Here is an 18935-nt window from a genome sequence, read left to right on the forward strand (position 1 = left end):
TAAATTACATAAGCTCAACTTATATATTTTAATTTCGAGTGTATGTGTATATAAAAGTGTACATAGTGTTTGTTTAATTTAATATTTGGATGCTGACGGTGGATAAAAGCTGTACAGGTAAGGCTTTAGTTTGCGAGTACATCCTTTATGACGCTACGCTACATCCTATGTCCTTGTTTTATGTATCTTATGTTATATACGTACTACTACATTCAGGAAGAGGATTTATATACACGATTTTCATTTAAAAATTCCTATTCCTATTGTTGTGTACGCGTGAGTCCTGTTTTGTTTGTTATTGGGTTGTTTCGATTATTGATTTTGTTGCAAGGCTTCTATTCTTTAGACGAGTTTGAAAGTCGTCAAGACGGAAAGTAAATAACGTGTACGAAATTCACAACTTAATTTTATTTTGTACAGAATTCTGTATGCCATTCGTGCATACAATAATAGACGAATATTATTAGTAGTATATGTTTTATGCATATGTCAAATTAAAAAAAAAAGTAAAACTTTGCTGTTACGCTTTAGGTAGACGGGATTTGACTTCTTTTCTTTTTTTAATACAATGTTTCAAGCATTTTACTTAAATGTTTTCTTTTTGCATGTATTTTTTACATTAGCTTTTTAGCCTTAATTTGTTACCCGATTAAGTATGCCTAAATTCTTATAACTATAAAATTAAATAGATCTTTTGGTAGTTTTGTGTCAAATTCCTTATGACGTATTCAGGAAGTATACCTCATGTTATCTTGCTCAGGTAGTAATGACATTATAAAGGTACACATATTGTATGAGGTCAAGCGTAAAATAAGGATTTCTATTAAATGTTAACTCGGTAGCGTGTAGGAGGAACATCCCACGCGCTCACGAAATGTCAGTTCATTGAAATTGAAGCTTTATCTTGGAAATACGTAGTTATGTATTAACCCTGTATATATTTCGAATATTTCAAAAAACGTTCTAACATTTTTAATGTATTTAAGATAACATTTGCTGGGAAAAGAAAATAAAATTACGAGTAATTTTGTTAGTACAAAAACATACTTTAAAAGAGATATTAAAGTTTTCTAGAAAATATAACAAGATTAAAGTTATGAATAGTCTGTGGAAGTTAGAAAAATATACTTTTCCTTTGATAAATACGAGTAAAAAGAATTTCTCTTCAAAAGCAAACTTTATCGGCTTTAGATATCGTAAAGATCCGTGTCTAAGAGTTTTTGCAGGCTGAAAACGCTGTGTAAAAGTTCCTTACATTTCTCCGACATTAGTTCTAAAAGGTCCGACGTGTTAGCTCTATAAATTCTTAACTGGAATTGGAGTTACTTTTATTTTAACGATTCAACTTGTAAGGTACTGAACGGTACGGTAAAGTCAAACACGATTTTTTCTGACAAATGCCATCGTATCATCATCGACAAAATTTGTATTAAAATTAGTGCAGCGAACCCCACTCCCGCCCCCTATTGAGCGTAAAGTACACCAAAAACTTCATACTGATCTTGGCACAAATGACTATGACGATAATATCTCTTGTCGGAAATATTCGTGCTAGGCCCAATCTACGGTTATGATATTTTACTTACTATTACTTATCTATTCCAGGATAAACTTTAATAATTATTTTACAATGTACAACTGCAAATTAATTAATACTTTTTTATTGCTTGGCATGTACTTCGTTCCTTGACACATGTGTACAAGAAAATATTTTAATCAACATTTTAAATGATAAAGTTAACAACATAATACAAAACATCTTAATTTTAAATAAATAACGCTTCGAAGGGCGTAGTAAAGATTTTCGTCTTGTGGGAAATCACGTTACAATATTTTCTCATAATTAGTTTAACATCGTTACATTGTCGCTTTTGATATTATCTTCTTATGAAATGATGGAAACAAGAGAATAGACCTTTGATCGTTATGTGATTCTTGAAAGTCGTGAGCAAAAGTACGCTTAATTTAGAAAACTTGCTGGTTCCTGAATTTTCCTGCAGCCTGTCTAGGGATACCTTCTAAAAATATCTATGCATGCAAACATTCGCATTTCAATTACTTTAATGTTACAACAATTTTTTTTAATATCTTAAGGTGGCAAATGAGCCAGCGGCCACCTGAAATCGCTGATATAGCGAAGTGACCGCTGCCCATAGACATACGCAATTGCATATGCGTTGCCTACCTTTTAGCTACGGAGGAGAGGATGCACAGAAAGAAAATATATTCCCTTTCCATGCATCCTTTCACCCGGAAAGTCCACTTCCACTTCCAAACCTTTCCTTATAAGAAAAAAGGTGGGAATGGAAAGAGGATTAAATTAGGCCTCCGGGACGCACACTCATCAGACGAAACGCGGAATTGCTTCCACTGGACGCCTGTCTTCTGTGTGGTCGTGGTATTTTACCGGGCGAGCCGGGCCAATACGTGCGAAGATGTTAAAGCGGGCTCTACCACTGTTAAATCAGTAGAAAGATTAGTTGTTATCATTCTTTATATACTCTAGAAGTAATTATAGTAGGAAATACGTACATTTATTTAACACATTGAACCCGACTAGTGAAATCCTACAATATACAAATAAGACAAATCTCGATTTTGCTGAGTAACAAAGATATGATAACAATGCGTTTACTCAGGAGCGAGGAAAGCTTTTTTGCTGCTCTATTCTTTTTACAACAATTGACGTAAAACACAGAGGGTCATATCCTATTAAGATGAAAAGTCTTTCTCATTCAAAATGTAGGTAAAAGTCTTTGATGTTCCTGACTAAAGGAAGATATTAATTATTTTGGAAATGCACGTAAATGTGCTCTTCATTGTGTACAGGTTTCAATAAAATTTCCCATATTCATTGCTAATTATGACCACAATTCTGTGTTACAAGCGTGTTAATTCTAAGTTTGAATTTAACTCGTTATAACATATGTATGATTACTATTGTTATTTCTATTTCAAAGGGATTAAAAATGTTGGACAGATAATCTGAAAACAAAAAACTATATACGTATAAAAGTTATAACAAGGTGTGGTGGTAACCGGCAACTGGCAACTTGGGCAGTTAACGCGGAGTTCGGGTCAGCGCAGGCAATTAAATATAGAGATGATGCCTGTTAGCGCTCCAGTTAGATAAGTTACTGTAGTATTATGTCGGAAATCATTGAGAGCAAACTTTATCTTTAGTTAGAAATGATAGTGTTTTGTTTTACGATGTTAACTTTTTTACGATAAAGGAAGCAGTTTGTTGGTTTGACGGCAGGGACACAATATTTTAGTAATATACTAAAATAGGATGTGAAATTTTTAATTAAGAACAGTTATAAAGTCTGTGTTTCAGACCTGTAGCATAACTCCGTGATAGTGAAACTGTAGTGAAACGTCGCGAGTAGAACTTGGTCTGTCTTAGATAAGATTGTACGCTGTGAATCTAGCTTTACTAAACTAGACTACTAAATATAAAATGTAGATTTGGTTTGGATAAATTTTGATAAAACTTGGACAAATACTATTTTGCTTACAAGCAGTTTCGCTAGTAAGGTATACCTTCGTTATATACCTTAGTTAATCTAGAAATTGATAGACATAACCTTAAATAAATGTAAATGTTCCTCAAGTCGCAGACGTTTAGTAATTAGATAAGAAAATTAGATCTGGTACCGCGAAGTGAAGTGCAGATATTAGCGTCTAATAGCTTTAATCGCAACACCTTCGTATATTCTGACTACCGACTTAACAATTTCTACCAATTTATATTCAAGTCGTCTTTTGTTCACATGTATAGGTACATATTGCTATCTCACTCACACTCTTTGAAAAAAACAGAGATAACAATATTTTTGTTGGTTTCACGTTTAAATAAATTTAAATTTTGGACACAACGTATAGGTTTTTTCCCAGGTATTAACGTTCGGAATTGTTTTTTTTTTATATTTTGGGATTATACAAAGATTAGCTTTTTTGTTAGTCAAGATATTATTTGAATTTGTATAAGCTGCAACATTTTATACAACAGAGTTAAGTTGGTGCTTAAGTCCTTGTTCAATTTACTCCGACGTTCAAGCTCTTAAACACATCTATGTAATTGCGCTTCCGGTGCAAAAGTTTATATAATTCTCTAATCTTACTTATTCTTGCTAGCTAGTAACTTTAAGTTTTGCAACTTTCTGTTTGAGATAAAGTAGAGAAAAGCAAGAGAAATTATACCGTTATAAGGATCTCTTTGTGTTAAAATATAATTTGCCCTGCATTATTTTTTAGAGATTTATACTTCACAACTAGTCTATATATATAAAAAATTGGTGTTCGTTAGTCTCGCTAAAGCTCGAGAACGGTTGAACGGATTTATCTTATCTTGGTCTTTAAATGTTCGTGGAAGTCTAGGGAAGGTTTAAAACGTGAGAAAAATTTGAATAATTGCCGGGAAAACCCTAAAACAGTCCTTTTCTTTTTACCATATAAACGACTGATTAAATCTCGTTGAAATTGGCATAGATGTAGGACATAGTCTGGAAGAACATATAGGCTATTATGTTTTCATAATTACGCACGGACGGATTCGCGGGCAACAGCTAGTAAGTAATAATTTATAGTCCATGTTGCTTAATACAAATATTTAACTACACAACAGCGTTACGTCCGAATTGCAAATCTGAAATTCAGCTCTGTTACCTTTACGTAAGTAAATAAAGCTCGTCTATGCTGCGCTTTGAATACAATTAAAGCTTTTAAATTTAAGCTTTTGCTACGAACGCAAAAAACGAAAGCAGGTTTAGCAATTTATGCAGATTTATACTATCACTGTTTTGTAACTGCTGTTTTGTATACGAACCTGACTGTAAATTTTCTGAGAATTAAAAGTTATGTTGTCCTGGTACATTAATTACATAGAAACGGTTTTTTTTTAAAGAAAAGAGTAAGATATAAATGTTTTTATTGTTTCTCTTTCAACTTCTGTCTTTACATCAATCGTACATTACATTTTGTATTCATCTCAAATAAGATCCCAAGAAAGTACGAGTAACAATTCTAACCTAAACACCATTACTTTAAATATAATAGATACATATATAACATTTCTCAGTTCCGTACTGTCTCTACCACAGGTATTTGGAAGTAAACCACACTAGAGATGATATCATATGTGTAAATCAGCTTGCATTTAGATAGTACGGCAGCTCGGTTGTTTGTAATTGATATTATATGCCACTCAATGTTAGTGGCATTTGATACTAATCAGGCCTATCACGAATATTTGTGACAATGGTATCGTCATCGACAAACTTTGAATTCACATTTGTGAAATAGCGAAGTGACCGTTGCCCATAGACATACGCAATTGCATATGCGTTGCCTGCCTTTAATCGACGGAGGAGAGGATGCATAGAACGAAAATACTTTCCCTTTCCTTGTATCCTCTCATTCGGAAAGTTCACTTCCACTTTCCATCCTTTCCCTATAAGATAATGATAGTAGTACTAATTCAATAATAACTTTGCAATTACTTTGATATTGTTTTACTAAGGTAACACAATATTGTTTGTCAAAATTAGGATGTTAGATTGTCTGTCAGGACCCTGCAATTGAAGTCCGTGGTCCCTACCTACCCCTCTGGTTTACAGGCTTAAGGATATATAATATTTTATTGTGTAACAGTTTTCATAACTATTGTTAGTAACGCCGTTGAATTTGTAAACGAATTATGTTAGTAATTAAAACTAACGTAAATTTATGAGAACCTGCAAGCGCAGAAGCTTCGTAGTTATGAATTGCTTTTGTTCAAGTGCAGTTGTTACATTGGCTGCAGGATTCACATATTATTTATGTCGCATTGTTCTGATAAGTTCAAACAGTTGGTACAGACAGACAATGGACTATTCTTGTTGTCTTTTTATCATTTAAGATAAACGAGTAGGTGGCCTGATGTTGAGTTACCGTGAATTTTCATTTTACTTTAGATGTTAATTTCGGTATTATGATGCAAAATAAATATTAACAGGGCTAGAATGTTAAATAGAAAAAAACACGCTTTTGAAGACACACGATGATGACAGCATGACAATGATGAGGACAGGCTATTTGCATGTTTATCTCCCAGCAATCATCAAATACACTTAAATGTTTTTAATTCTATGTTTTATTGATGAATTGTAAGAACATTTAGTAAGTTTTATAAACCGTACAGTGGAGGTTTTCGTCTCTAAGGTCAGTTTGGTCTAGAGTTCGAATTTGTATTACAAAATGGTATATGTGTGTGTTTAGTTTAAACTTGAAGTTATTATTTTTTACTGCCTACTAACTTTTAACTGCAGGCCTTTAAGTGTCTAAAACGATTGCAAGACTAATATGGTTAAATTCTTGCAAAGTGTTCATAAAATAATCGAGTTGAACCAATTTATGTTCAGTATCCAATAAAAGGTATTCCCCAGTACATTTTAGTGAGATAACAAAAGCATTGCACAGGGTAGCAAGTGTTTTGCGACGACAAATACTTCGCTAACAATGCCCCGAACCAGCAATTTATCGGAGCACGAAATTGTCTGCTCAGCCATACTTGCTTCTATTAAATAATTAATTGTTTAAATTACAACATCTTACTAATATTATAAATGTTTAGATGGAATTTTTATTTGAAGTTATATCCAGGACGGCTGAACAGATTTCGATGATATTTGGCAATGGCGCATTTCTGTTTTGAGAAGCTCGATTCGTCGGAATGTAAACGCGGCAGTAAATTCTCGGAGCATTCGCTATGTGCTTTAGCGTTCTTTTATCATTTTGTTTATAGTTTGGAAGAACACATAGGCTACTAAGTAAGAAGTAAGACACACAATTTTCACTCCAAAATAAAAAAAATGTAATAATCATTCGAATAGATACGTATACCATGTTTCCATTTTCATTATTTGCGATAAAATGAGCAGTGTAATGGAAACACGTTGTATTTGCAATAGCGGAGTGTTCGCGGAATGCCAGGCCAGAGCGCGCCGAGACCACAATTTGAACTAGCAATGCATACAAACATATAATCAAACACGTTCAAACATATATAACTTATATTGAAATGAATATACATATACTTTACGGATTCCACTCTCTCCAACTCCAAGCTATTTTAAGCTTTATGTCCGTTCGCTTATGACCTTTAGTAGCCTAAAGGTTTATAGCAATTATTATAAAGAGTTAGGTTGTCATTATAATATTATTCCTTGCGGCAGTATTTCTTCTTTATTTATAAATGTCAGGTTTTAGTTTTCTAACGTTATGGATTTAGATTTTGAGAGAGAAAGTGAGGAATTCCGCGAAAATTAGTAGTAGGTAATCAAGTAGCATTTAACATGATATTGATTGTTTTAGCTATTGGGCTGTTTTAAAACTAAAGCTAATATAAGATAGAGTACATTCTTTGGGTTATTTTATTGGCGACTCAAAGCTGAGAGTTCTCAGACACGATATCGATGATAGCGCGTGAAGTGCCGTCGAGTGATGTCTTTGAGGCGCAGTCACTCCATCTGCGGTTTTCACAAACCTCGTAACTTAAATGATATATTAAAAAAACTTATCCATTGGTTTTAAAAATTATAAAAAGGCAAATACATGCATGCAGAGTTTCATAATCGTGTAATACATTTCGACGGCTTGGCTATGGTTCAATATGGATAAATTTAAGTTCTTAACCCAGGAAATTATTACGTTCTTTTATTATACCAGCAATTTAAAGTTACAAGTTGTCAAAAGCCTCCAAAAGACAAGCAAAATTTAACACATTTCCTTTACGTTATAAAGAATTTTATTCATATTAGAAATTGTTAAGATATTAAATTTCCAATAAAAGTCGAAAACAATTTTCGTAAGTTCAAAGTTGTCCTGTACAACCCGAGGCCGCGGAGGGAAGTTACATTGAGTTCAGAAACGTACATATAGTGGGGAAGAAGAATGGCCTAGTATCAATTAATTGTTAGGCTACAAATTTTGAGTCGTAAAACAATATTTGCGTGGAAAGAGTTTGCAGTGTGATGACAACTGTTTTACAACAATTATCGCCTTTCTTTTCATTCTCCTAAACTAAACAGAGCTAATAATAACGAGTTAGAGCCGACAGCTGAAATTCAAAGTAAACAACTGATGTTTTTTTTTTAATATTGTGTATTCTACCTGCGTCATTCATCGAACAATATTATAATAAAATAATTTATAAAACATTTTATGTTGTAACAATTCTAGAAAAGTCTTCTTTACGTTATAAAAGTATCTTTTATTACAAAGTCAATAGAAAGAGTGCAAATTATTTGATGTGGAATACTCGAACGTGTCGAGTGCCAGTTCGTGACTTTTGCAAGGCTTGAAAAAGTGTACGTAGTGATCTTACCTTAATGTAAAAAACTTATTACGTACGATCAATTTTCTAACACTTATCTGATTTGAAAGAATTTTTCCAAAGAACTCTTTTCTTCACTAAACATAAAATTGTGGTAAAGTGTCATAATGAATTATAAAACATAACTTTTAATAAATAAAATATTCACAATACTTTTTACCAATCATTAACTTTTACCGCCAATTTCTATGTCATGTTTCTACTATATGACGTGGCGCGTTCTGATTGGTCGATCACACGAAAGCTGACGGGCCGTTCGGATACGCGTTATAACAATTGTTAAATCACTTCTAAAGATCTTCTCGGTTGAATTCAAGTAAATCTATGGTCGGTCGTAGCTTATAAAGTTTAGAAAGTTCTCGTTAGTAATTATGCGGTAAGGATTACTTAAACTTGGCTTTATTTAAAGAACTTGAGATTAGGGTGTGATAGAAACTTATACAAAACAAGGGTTTAAAATTTATTTATTTTTATACTGTTGGTTAGAAAGATTGATCATTTATTTAGAAACGTTCATGATAAATAATTCTGTTTTCTAGACATGTGTACATATTATTGATATCTATTTTGCATTATTCTGACACAATCGGATTTTACACGAATAAATCTATAGTAAATAAACATTAGAAATCATTTGCATTGGGTTTACATAAAGAGTCAGACTGACAGATATATAACAGTGTGCCTTCGAACGTGAAAAGCCGGATTTCTTGAGCCCGTAACCAATATATTTGGCTGAAACGTTTTCAGACGGAAAGTACTAGGATTTATCGATACCTGCTCAGTTCATATTTTCGACCTTTGATATTTTGATATTTCAAGTTACGCAATGAACTGTAGACGCTCAAGAAAAATATATCTTTATATATATAATTCTTCTGTGAGTGTGTATGTCACTGAACTTCTCTCAAACGACTGGACCGATTTTGATGAAATTTTTTGTGTGTGTTCAAGGGGATCTGAGAATGGTTTAGATTCACAATTTTGTCCGCTGGACAATGTATTTTTAATTTATTAGTAGTTGTTGATTTTGGAATGTTTTACATTGGATCCGATAGACGGCGCTACCATCGCAGTGTCAAATTGTCAGACAACTTCTGTCGGGTCCGCTAGTATTATTATATATTTGATAACAAACCGACCAATATTAACTTTAAAATAATCTTTTAATATGTATTTTCTAAGATAATTTATGTCAACTATAAAATAATTTTCTTTTTAATGTCATATGTTATAAATAGCATATATATACAGCGTGTCCCTAAATTCAACGATAAAACACTAATGGTGTAGCCAGATCGATAAAATACTAAAAAAAAATCCAACTCTCTTTGTTTAAAAGTTACATTGACTTTTGTAACTTTTCTTCTAATTTTATACCCCCCCTCCCACCATATCATTAGACACTGTGGCTCCAAATATGTTTTTTTGTATTAGCTACCAAAGTAACATACCTATCAATTGGAGTTAATAATTGGACCAAAACAATCGTAATTTATGCAGAAAAAATAATTAACTTTGACAGTTTTCTTGAAATTTTAAAACATTTTAACTTTTGACCAACTTTGACATGCTACTGTATAAAAAAATGTATAAATGACACGCTGTATATACATATAAGTGTACTCAATTCAATGATTTCTACTTCATTAACCTCCAGGCTGTGCCCTATATCAGTAATAACTTCAAGGCCAGCCGTGTAGCTGTGTGAAATAGGTCACTTAATTACGTTGGAAAACATAAGGAAAAAACTCTTGTCGTATTTTATCGTAGCGTATATCAGATTCATTCATTTATTTAACAAATACTTTTAAAATCTGGCAATACCGTGTTCCTAACACAACATGTTTAGTTTGGATTACGTTCAAATGTGTATAAACAAAGTTAAATCGCAGCGGCGGCTGTGCAGTGCGATTTAAATTGTGTTTACTCTCGCGGAATGGTTGAATCTGTGCTTGCAGTTTTACGGCTCCCCCCGCACCGCACCATACACCTCCGGTATTACTGCGATTCTAGTGTTTATTACTACTTATACTGAATAAGGATTATTACTATGTTTTTTTTTATTCAGCACGTAATCCTGTCATACTTGGACAGATTCTATCACTGGCAATGTGTCCCAATCCTTTATTGTCCAAATTTTGTAGCCAAAAATGTATCCGTAATGAAAACAGTCAAACATAACGCATTTATACTTTGAATTAAATAAATTTAAATGTACAAAATGAAAAATAAAACGATAGATATTATAAAAGTTATTTCGAGGAATTGCTTCGCGGTAAACTTAAATATGCAACTTGTCATTGTGACTAGATCTCACCGCTTTCAATCGGGAGATGTCGACATTTTTCCACGCTTCCTGAAATGAAATTGAATAAGTGAATAAATTTATTTCTGTTATACCGATATTTTAAATGTTACAAAATTGTATTATTTAATGTAAAACATACTAGCTTTTGCCCGCGACTTGGGCGGTGGTTTAAAAAAGAAACTTTGAAATTAACCTATCTGATGTTCCAGACTATGTACTATGTCTATGTCTTAGAGCGAGATTCATGTAGCTGTTCTCAAGATACCTTGTAACAAAGATCTATCCAAACATTCGCATTTATAATATTAGTAATATAAAAAACTGTTCTCTTTAGAATAGACAAAGTTGTGGCGTAACAATTATAGCGTAATATTATATTAAGATACATGTTATTGTGCATGTTCCACTTGCATGCGTTGGCGGAGATCATAGAATTTTAATAAAATACTTTGTATGTTGTAGATTCAACATGACTGATATTGAATCCAGAAGGGTTTGTTTGAACAGTATCTTTGAGATCTCCACAGTTCCATTCAGAGAATGTCAAACTTGTAACTTGAATATAAAGATAAGATGAATAGAATATTTTTATATCTTTTTCGAATGTTTGAATAGCTTATTGGTTTTGAGCTTTATTAGGAATAAGTTGCACAAGAATACATATTCAAATACACAAAAGTCTTTGGGAAAGAAGTTTATTTCAAAGTCAAAAATTGTAATTTTTCTTAACATTCTTTTCTCGTTTTTAATTATTGAGACGAGGCACAGAAAATGTGAATAGTTCTTCACGGGGCAGTGTGGTGCCAAAAGCCTGTTCACATCTGGAGAGCAGGTGCAAAAAACTTAAATTGCTCGCGTGTGCCAAAAATGTTCACGTTAAAAACGTGTTGGACATTTTTCTATTATTGTCCAATCTGATGATATATATCATTGGCTGTTATTCAATGAATAAAAAAAACGAATAAGATCGCACGACTACATAATATTTAAAGTAACACGAACTGACTTTTTAATAAGACAGCGTTAAAATACTTAATAAATTTCAAAAGGTATAGATATATGACCAGATTTTTTTTTATTTTCAGCAAGTCCTTTGCAGCGAGGCTATACAAAGTGCTTTCGCTCGGAAGAGATTCCATAATGAACTTCAAAAATGTATGGAACTGACACGCGACAAATAAGTGACTAAACGAAAGTTATTATCATTTCTATAAATTTTTTTAGTTCATTATGGAATCGCTTCGGAGCGAATGCTCATCATATAAGAATCATTTTGACTACTACATTAAAACAACCATAATTTATTTATTTATTTAATGTTCGCAGATCAGTAGAAAGATGAAATATTTAACTCAGAAACAGTAAATACATTTGCAATGCGTTATATCTCAATAACAACAGTATAATCCAGTAATACGAGACGGATTGACAGCTCATTACGTTACAGCTTTAGTCTGTAATGAGGCTAATTATATTTACAAATACTTGGCTTATCGATTGACGTTTCTATTAAATTATTCTGTCCTCGTCGGTATTTCCAAACCGCTAAGACTTAGGGTCCTTCAAGAAGCGAGCTTATCACCACCTCAAAGGCCGACAACGCATCTGCGGTTCCACTGGTATTGCTGATGCCCATAGGCGTCGTTGAACACCTCGGTGTTCCCGCTGCTCGTTTGCCACCTTCTGTTATAAAAAAAACAACATGTGCGATACGAACAAAACACCTTCTATATTTATAATTGTGATTTAAAATTCTCAAATACACATTTTATTGCAAGGCAATAAATTTTTTGGATTAGAAGTAGAAATAGCGTGGAGTTTTTGAATGTTTGAAAAATGTGTACATTATTTAATCCGTGTCTTCGGTGTGTTATATTTTTGTAAAAATTTGTAATAAATTAATTTGTATATGAAGGAAGTAATGTGTCTCAGCTGCCAGCAATTCTTATAATAATTGAAGGAATCTATTTATAATGTCCTGTCTATACTATATTTAAATCTCTTTGTGTGCAAATAATTTTAGTAACAACTTTTATTCCATCAAACTATTAAAAAATTCAAGTACTCAAATCAATTTTAAAAGGAGTACAAGTAGAAATTCGTATATTTTCTTTATTAATAGTTCTTAAGATGTGGCACAATTAAAAGTTTTTAATTAGCGCGTCGTGCCAAAGGCCAAAGTAAGTCTTAATAGGCTTCTTGTGACGAGAGATTCGTGCTCCGGTCTTACAAATGTCGGCCAAAAGTAACCAGTGTACGTTTGCCAGATTCTCGAGTAAGTTATAAGAGATTTATATCTAGAATATAATCTTTATATGCCTAGGAAAAACTCAAAATACAAATATTATCGTGACGTGGTTTAGTTATTCGGAAAAATTAATTCTTGTAAGATAAAAATAAACAACTAACCTTATTTAAAAATTATATAATAAATGCGAATATTTGGACGGATGGATGGATGTTTGTTAGATTGTATTGAACGGTTCCATAGATCTCGGTGAAATTTGGTATATATGTAGAACATAGCCTGGAAGACAAACGGGCTATTACTTAAGATTTTTTTTATTCCGTGCGGACGGAGTCGGGGCGACAGCTAGTAATGTAATTTAAAAAAGTCATCATTGAATATGAGAAAACTTAACGCCTCGCCTGTACTTCGAGTTTTGTGATAAAGCCAATAATACTGTAAGGGCAGAATCATGGTTGAAAAGCTTATTACACGAAAGCTTAGTATCTAACAAGATTATTAGCTGCGGTGAGGGCAAAGGAGCTTTAGTAATAATCAATACTTGGTTTTTACCTGTTTAAACCAATATTTTTGAGTGCATGATAATTCTTTTACATTTAGGAATAAATCGCGTCGTGGGTTTAGACAAAAAATTTGATTAAGGATAAAATTGTATTTTTTACGTTTATTTAGTCACTAGATTATTATTAAATTTTAGAAGTTTAGTACAACGCTTAGGTTAAGAAATTTTCGTTTCGTGTTTAAAGTTCATTGTCCTTTGCACCTTTGATGTTTTTCATTAAAGCAATAACCGTGCGAGAGCGGCTCGTGCAGAGGGCGCTGGAGTGCAGGTGACCACTCCCATTGAAAACATTACGAGCTTACTCTGATGCGTGAACTTTTCTTTTTTTTCTACCCTAACTATTTTATTAACAAAATAATATTGAATATTATTAAATAAATAATTTTTATCGCTGAAAAACAAATCTAGTAAATAATTTATTAAGATGTTTTTAATAGGTTAGGATAAAAATCCTACAGCTATGAAACTCAACATGAATAAAAACCGAGTTTAAAAAAAGAAACAGTCACAAGTTAAAACGATATTTTATATTTTACTACTCTGACATTATTTTGTAAAAAATAAACATTTAAATATAGTGTCTTATAGTCTCAAAAAAAATTGTTACACGTTAATAATTCACTTAAAATATACAAAAACAATTGAAGTTTTGCAATTTAACGGGAGCGTATTTCACCTCAACGTTACCAATTCAAACGGTATTCAACATTCCGAATCCTCTGGAACATTCCACTTGCGAAGTAATATCGGGGATATTACGCGATTCACACAGATTTACCAACATATTACTTATCGAAGCTTTGCTTTTAAAAGGTTATGAAGAAAATAAAACCGTTTATTTTAGGCTTAAGGTTAATACAATGAAAGGAATATTTTTTTAATAAGATAAGATAAGATTAAAAATCACACAATTTCATATAAATTAAAATAGTAAAGAATTACTATAAAAAAGTTAATTAAGTGTTTGTAGATCATTTGAGTTTCTCGCTATAAAAATGGCACATTTTTATATTTTACCTACAAAGTAACTACGTAGGATAAATATTTACCTACAAAGTCACTGCTAGTTCATAGAACTTGTAACATAGTAGTGATTGGTCATAGTACGCACAAAGCAATCACGAATGGCGGATTGTGTTGTGCAAACAATTTGCATTCCGCACGCGAGAGGGCGCGCGGGATGCGAATTTAACGACCGCAACCCCCTCCCACTACCCCTCACCCGCCCACAGACCGCATCTGCTAATATTGTGTCCGCATTGCTTGTGTTATTGCGTTGAATAAGGTATTTAAATTAAGAACGTTCTTACTAAGGGTTTTCATTGTCGAAAAAAACACTGTTTTTCTAAAAGGCATCGGAACGATCTCACATTTTTCAGTCAACTGAATCATCGAAGTTTAAGTTATTTAACTACGTCTTTTTCTATCAAAATTAGTAGACATTCATAAAGTAAAAAAAAAAGTTCACGAAGCAGCAGCAGCAATGCGTTCATCTGTCCAGATCCACACCATTCTTGACCCCAGAGTCTATAATTACGTTCGTCCGAAATTAAGAAGCACTTCTAAAGAAAGATATACAACTATTCTGAAGTACGAATAATGTCTAATATTCTAAAGATATATTTATAACAAAGAGATAAATTAGACAGCAACAATTTGAAGCGGGATGTAAGCACGTTTCGTATTGAATCGGCTGTGTCGTGTCAGTGCGGGTCCCGATATTAAACTTTACTGCACCACAATGTTCCGAATACGATATTAACCGTTCATATAAACGTAGCGTAGCCTAAATAAAATGTTTTATTTCGATATAAGCGAGATAATATTAAAGAAAATGTTGTTATCGAAAAATAATGTAGTTAAGTTGCGTTTATCCTCATGTAAGATTATTTGTGTGTGCATTTTGAATTTAGATTTCATGTTGTGTAACTTGATTACCAATGAAGGTCCAAATAAGAAATTCTCTCAACTCATTATACGTCCCCAACGAGAGGCTCGGAGCCTATCCTATGCTAGGGGTGACTAAGCCATAGTCATCCACGCTGGCCCAGTAATAAGAGATTAACCAAGATTAATAACAAAAATGGAACTCTTTCAAATCTTACTAACATATATAATATATAAATGCGAATGTTTAACAGATGGATGTTTGTTAGAAGGTATCTTCAGAACGGCTGCATGGATCGTTGACATTTGGCGTAGATGTAGAACATAGTCTGGAAGATCATATAGGCTACTTATAATTTCTTTTTAAATTTCGCGCGGACGGAGTCGCGGGCAAAAGCTAGTATTTTATAATTTGTATCAGTTTCGTTTATAATTTTTTGTTGTTTGACCTGTTTGTCAAAAGAGATTGGCGCATTTCTTTTTTGAGAAGCTCGATTCGTCGGAATGTAAACGCGGCAGTAAATTCTCGGAGCATTCGCTATGTGCTTTAGCGTTCTTTCATCATTTTGTTTGATCACTCGAATGAATCGGCAAAGTGGCCTCCTTTTATGCAGTTATTGCGGAGAGATATCGAAGCTTTTGAGGTCAGTTATCTAGATTATAGATCTATTTTTATGCTATTCAGTATATTCTTCAAATTAAATACATTTAAAAGACTCTGTTCGCATTTTAGCTTGATTAGGATTGTAATTGTGGTGTTTGCTATTTACTTTTATTTATGATACCTTTTTTTTAAGATGGGGGAAAGCGTTACGCATACCGGGTGCCTTTCGGAAAGTCACTCCGGATATGTGCGACTCCACATGCCTAGAGGAAATGGGACATGGAGCCTACCTACTAAACCCCCTCTGATGGTATATGATACCTTAGCTTACTTATTACATTTCTTCTATAGGTATTATATTATAATTTTGATTAATTACGTGTCAAGCTTTATGTCATGTTTATTAAAAACACGCCACAGTCGTACCTAAATTACATTTAATGTATATAGCGTTGGTCGTATACCTACGCTACTTTAACGCAACATTGTTTTTACTGTGTTCATTTGATTGAAATTAATGTTTAATCTTTGAGAATTATTCAAAAACTATTTTTAATTATTTAGAATGAATAAGAAAATGATTAGAATATATTATGCTTTTAGATTGTTATTGCGATCTTTAGATTGAATAAATTTGGACTAAATGGATGTTATTTGCTGATAAGGATAAATGGTTCAATGCATGATTTCGGTTTTGAGTTTTAATATGGTTTAAGTATGATAGTATGCAGTTCTTTTATGTTTTTTATAAATGTCAAATTATCGTATATTTCTTTGTGGTTTTTTGTGCTTATGAAGTACAAATACGCTTCGAAGCTTAAGTTCAACAATTGGAAAACAAAGTGGGACATTCCGAGCATTGTAGCAAACAAAGATGGATGTTCTTCAAAACAACGGAGTCGTACAATTTGTGCAAAAATCTGTGAAAAAACTGACAAAAACCGGTTTGGGGCGGATGCCAACTCCGGTATTTCGACTTGCAACACTATGCAAGTCACACACGTTAGGTTTAGCATGACGATTTTAACTTCTCATGTATGCCTGTAGGCAAACTTTAGCGTGTGTATGACAAAACTGTATATGAGTGCTCGTACATATAAAACAGGTCAAAATGATCATGCAAAACCTAACTTGTGTCGCCTGCATGATGACGTTATTTTCCGAGGCGTGAACTTTGCGATGTATAATATTCGTGGGGAAAACACGTGAACGTTGGATTGTTGTTTCTCAATAGTTTGTAAATGCAACCTTATTCTGATAAAATAAAATCTGATTCTGCTTGGACTTTTACTTTAGGACATTAGATGGAATAACTCCAAATATATATATATATGTATATATATATATAATATAAAAGAAAGTCGTGTTAGTTATACTATTTATAACTCAAGAATGGCTTTACCGATATGGCTGAAAATTGGTGAGGAGGTAGCTTAGAGCCAGGAGACGGACATAGAATACTATTTATTAATTTTTTTTCCAATTTATGCCTTGAAGAGCAGCTTTTTATTTAACTTACTAATATTATAAATGCGAATGTTTAGATGGATGTGATGTGGATGGATGGATGGATGGATGTTTGAAGATATCTCTAGAACGGCTGAACGGATCTCGATTAAATTTGGAATACGTATAGAACATAGTCTGAAAGTTCTTTCATGTGTTCACATAGGCTACACTAATTAAGTTTTTTTTAGTCGCGGGCGACAGCTAGTACTTGATAAATTACTTAAATCGTTTGTAGTCTGTTTTTGTGAGATAATATTATTTTGATTACGAAGACATCTATGGCTTTACTAAGAAATTATTTATTCACAGAATATTGTGAAACCTTAGAATATATTGTGGGAGTTTTAATAAAGGTCGTCTAAACAATTTGCGGTTAAGTTAAAATATTTTGTTTTATAAATTAATATTATATGAATAAGAATATTAAATGTAATCGAACAAATTAATTACGTACTAATTGAAAGAGACCGCCTCAAGCATTCGAGTATAGTAATTATCGTTTACGAGATTAATAATAAATATTAGTAATTAGGATAAATACTACAAGCTATTGGTTTTGTAACGTATAATTAGCAAAATAATATAATAGTTATTTATGTGTTAACTTGTATGATATTAAATGTAGATAGATGAAAAAGTTAATGTAAACTTTTAATGATAAGACACTATTACTGTACTTATAACATAGAAGAGACTCGTAGCAAAGTGTTACGGTTTTCGTAACACTTTTGCTACGAGTCTTTTGCTTTCGTGTATTAAAATTATTTGGACTAATATTTAAATTAAAAAAGAACTAATAAGAAAATTTTCCTTTGCATAAGTTTCTTAAAGTATTAATTCTTGTTAAATAATATATATTTTTATGTATTTATAACAAAACCAAAAGAGTCGCTTATAACAGTGTAGCAAAACTGTTAAATCGTTTATTGACTTCACGTTAAAAATGTCTAATTAACTTTATTTATTTCAATAGAAATTTTCCAATTGACCTAATTAAATAAATGAGAGCAGAACAACTTCCGTTTTAATATTCATACGACAAACTTGAACGCTAAGTCAAAACTTGGCACCACCGCTTTCCGTGTCTGAACAAATTAGGCACCTAATGGATTTTTACAGTGCAAAAGTTGGCACCTCCATCTACATTGAGAGAGCGTTTGCCTGCCACTACTGAACTACTAACTCTTACCTGTAGAACTGATTAAGAAAAACATATCCCTTCAGAAGTTTTAAATGGAACCAATTAATTGTTTAGTTAATTTGTCATTACCGGGACTATGAGTTAGTATGAGTAGTTACTATGAGAGTTATTTTGGTATTTATGCACATTTAGCACTATGCGTTTAGGAAATCATTATTAACGTAAACTTTACGATTTTCAGATTTTACATTTCGTAACAGCTCATTAGCTAAAGCTATATGGCATAAATGCCATAGTAT

At 32.5% G+C, this 18935-nt stretch overlaps 1 protein-coding gene across 1 annotated transcript in view; it reads left to right on the plus strand.

The window, feature by feature from the left end:
• Window positions 1-18935, plus strand: part of LOC106120392 (neurexin-1) — an 85561-nt gene continuing 66626 nt past the window's right edge. The window contains exon 1 of the mRNA XM_013315736.1: window positions 1-117. The gene's annotated coding sequence lies outside the window, so the exon portion shown is untranslated. The remainder of the gene's footprint in view (window positions 118-18935) is intronic.

This window comes from Papilio xuthus, unplaced genomic scaffold (genome assembly GCF_000836235.2).
Source record: "Papilio xuthus unplaced genomic scaffold, Pxut_1.1 DF826961.1, whole genome shotgun sequence".
Taxonomy (NCBI): domain Eukaryota; kingdom Metazoa; phylum Arthropoda; class Insecta; order Lepidoptera; family Papilionidae; genus Papilio; species Papilio xuthus.